Consider the following 2,432-nt stretch of genomic DNA (forward strand, 5'->3'; position numbering starts at 1 on the left):
TCTTATCATCAATACCTTCTATTCCAACAAGGAAATTTTCCTTAGAGAGTTGATCTCTAATGCTTCTGATGCATTGGACAAGATTCGCTATGAGAGCCTGACAGACCCTTCCAAGCTGGACAGTGGGAAAGAGCTGAAAATTGACATCATCCCTAACCCCCAGGAAAGTACTTTGACTCTTGTGGACACAGGCATTGGCATGACCAAGGCTGATCTCATCAATAACTTGGGAACAATTGCCAAGTCTGATACCAAAGCCTTTATGGAGGCTCTGAAGGCTGGTGCAGACATCTCCACGATTGGTCAGTTTGGTGTTGGCTTTTATTCTGCCTATCTGGTGGCAGAGAAAGTGGTAGTGATCACAAAACACAATGATGATGAGCAGTATGCCTGGGAGTCTTCAGCTGGGGGTTCCTTCACAGTTCGTGCTGACCATGGTGAGCCCATTGGTCTGGGTACTAAAGTCATTTTGCACCTTAAAGAAGACCAGACAGAATACTTAGAAGAGAGACGAGTCAAAGAAGTAGTGAAGAAGCACTCACAGTTCATAGGCTACCCCATCACCCTCTATCTGGAGAAAGAACGAGAGAAGGAAATCAGTGATGATGAGGCAGAAGAAGAGAAAGGTGAGAGAGAGGAAGAGAAGGATGACGAAGAGAAGCCCAGATAGAAGATGTGGGTTCAGATGAGGAGGATGACACTGATAAAGTCAAGAAAAAGAAAACAAAAAAAATTAAGGAGAAGTACATTGATAGGGAAGAATTGAACAAGACTAAGCCCATTTGGACCAGAAATCCTGATGATATCACACAGGAGGAATATGGAGAGTTCTACAAGAGTCTCACTAATGACTGGGAAGACCACTTGGCAGTCAAACGCTTCTCAGTAGAGGGCCAGCTGGAATTCAGGGCATTGCTCTTTATCCCTCGCCGGGCTCCCTTTGATCTCATTGAGAACAAGAAAAAGAAGAATAACATTAAACTTTATGTTCGTCGTGTGTTCATCATGGACAGCTGTGATGAGTTGATACCAGGGTATCTGAACTTCATCCGTGGTGTGGTTGACTCAGAGGATCTGCCCCTCAACATTTCTCGTGAAATGCTTCAACAGAGCAAAATCTTGAAGGTCATCCACAAAAACATTGTCAAGAAGTGCCTTGAGCTCTTCTCTGAGTTGGCAGAAGACAAGGAGAACTATAAGAAATTCTATGAGGCATTCTCTAAAAACCTGAAGCTTGGGATACATGAAGATTCTACTAACTGGCGTCGCCTTTCTGAGCTACTTCACTATCACACTTCCCAGTCTGGAGATGAGATGACCTCTCTCTCAGAATACGTGTCCCGCATGAAGGAGACCCAGAAGTCCATTTACTACATCACTGGTGAGAGCAAAGAGCAGGCGGCCAACTCCGCTTTTGTGGAACGAGTGCGCAAGCGGGGCTTTGAGGTTGTGTATATGACTGAACCTATCGATGTGTACTGTGTGCAACAGCTCAAGGAATTTGATGGGAAAAGCCTGGTTTCTGTCACCAAAGAGGGCCTAAAACTACCTGAGGATGAACAGGAGAAAAAGAAAATGGAGGAGAGCAAGGCCAAGTTTGAGAATCTCTGTAAGCTCATGAAGGAAATTTTGGATAAGAAGGTCGAGAAGGTGACAATTTCCAATAGGCTTGTATCTTCACCCTGCTGCATCATGACTAGCACATATGGCTGGACAGCCAATATGGAGCGGATCATGAAAGCACAGGTACTTTGGGACAACTCGACAATGGGCTACATGATGGCTAAAAAGCACTTGGAGATTAACCCCGATCATCCAATTGTTGAAACACTGAGACAGAAAGCCGAGGCAGACAAGAATCATAAAGCTGTTAAGGACCTGGTGGTGCTGCTGTTTGAAACTGCACTGCTCTCTTCTGGTTTCTCCCTTGAGGATCCCCAGACTCACTCCAACCGCATCTACCGCATGATCAAGCTAGGCTTAGGCATTGATGAAGAGAGGTGACTGCTGAGGAACCCAGTGCTGCTGTTCCTGATGAGATCCCCCAACTTGAGGGTGATGAGGATGCATCTCGCATGGAAGAAGTCGATTAAAAGTTCCTACTGTAACACCCCTTTGCCCCTGTATAGCATCCCTGTGTCTCCCACAGCAGCCTTGAGTCGCCCTCTCCCATCTGGCTCCATCTGCTGATAGCTAGTATTTTTCTTTCCTGTCCTGTGTGTTGACAGGATGTAACTCTGGCCTCAACCTCAAGAATGTGGTGGGATATTGTGTATTGTGAGTTTTGTTTATTTTGTTCTGAAATTAAAGTATGCAAAATAAAGAAGATGACATTAAAAAAATCTGAATGAAAGTGAAATTAACAGGTATTCTTTGCACGCATATGAATATTATCCTGTCACTGACAACATTGTATTTCAAGATGGGTCTAG

The 2,432-nt window shown here is 44.7% G+C and overlaps 1 pseudogene; it reads left to right on the plus strand.

Moving 5' to 3' along the window:
• The window catches only part of LOC102859968, a 2,310-nt pseudogene extending 217 nt beyond the window's left edge, over window positions 1–2,093 (plus strand).
• The last annotated feature ends 339 nt before the right edge of the window (window positions 2,094–2,432 follow it).

The sequence above is a fragment of the Elephantulus edwardii genome, unplaced genomic scaffold, assembly GCF_000299155.1.
Source record: "Elephantulus edwardii isolate Elephantulus edwardi_28Jun2011 unplaced genomic scaffold, EleEdw1.0 scaffold00414, whole genome shotgun sequence".
Taxonomy (NCBI): Eukaryota; Metazoa; Chordata; class Mammalia; order Macroscelidea; family Macroscelididae; genus Elephantulus; species Elephantulus edwardii.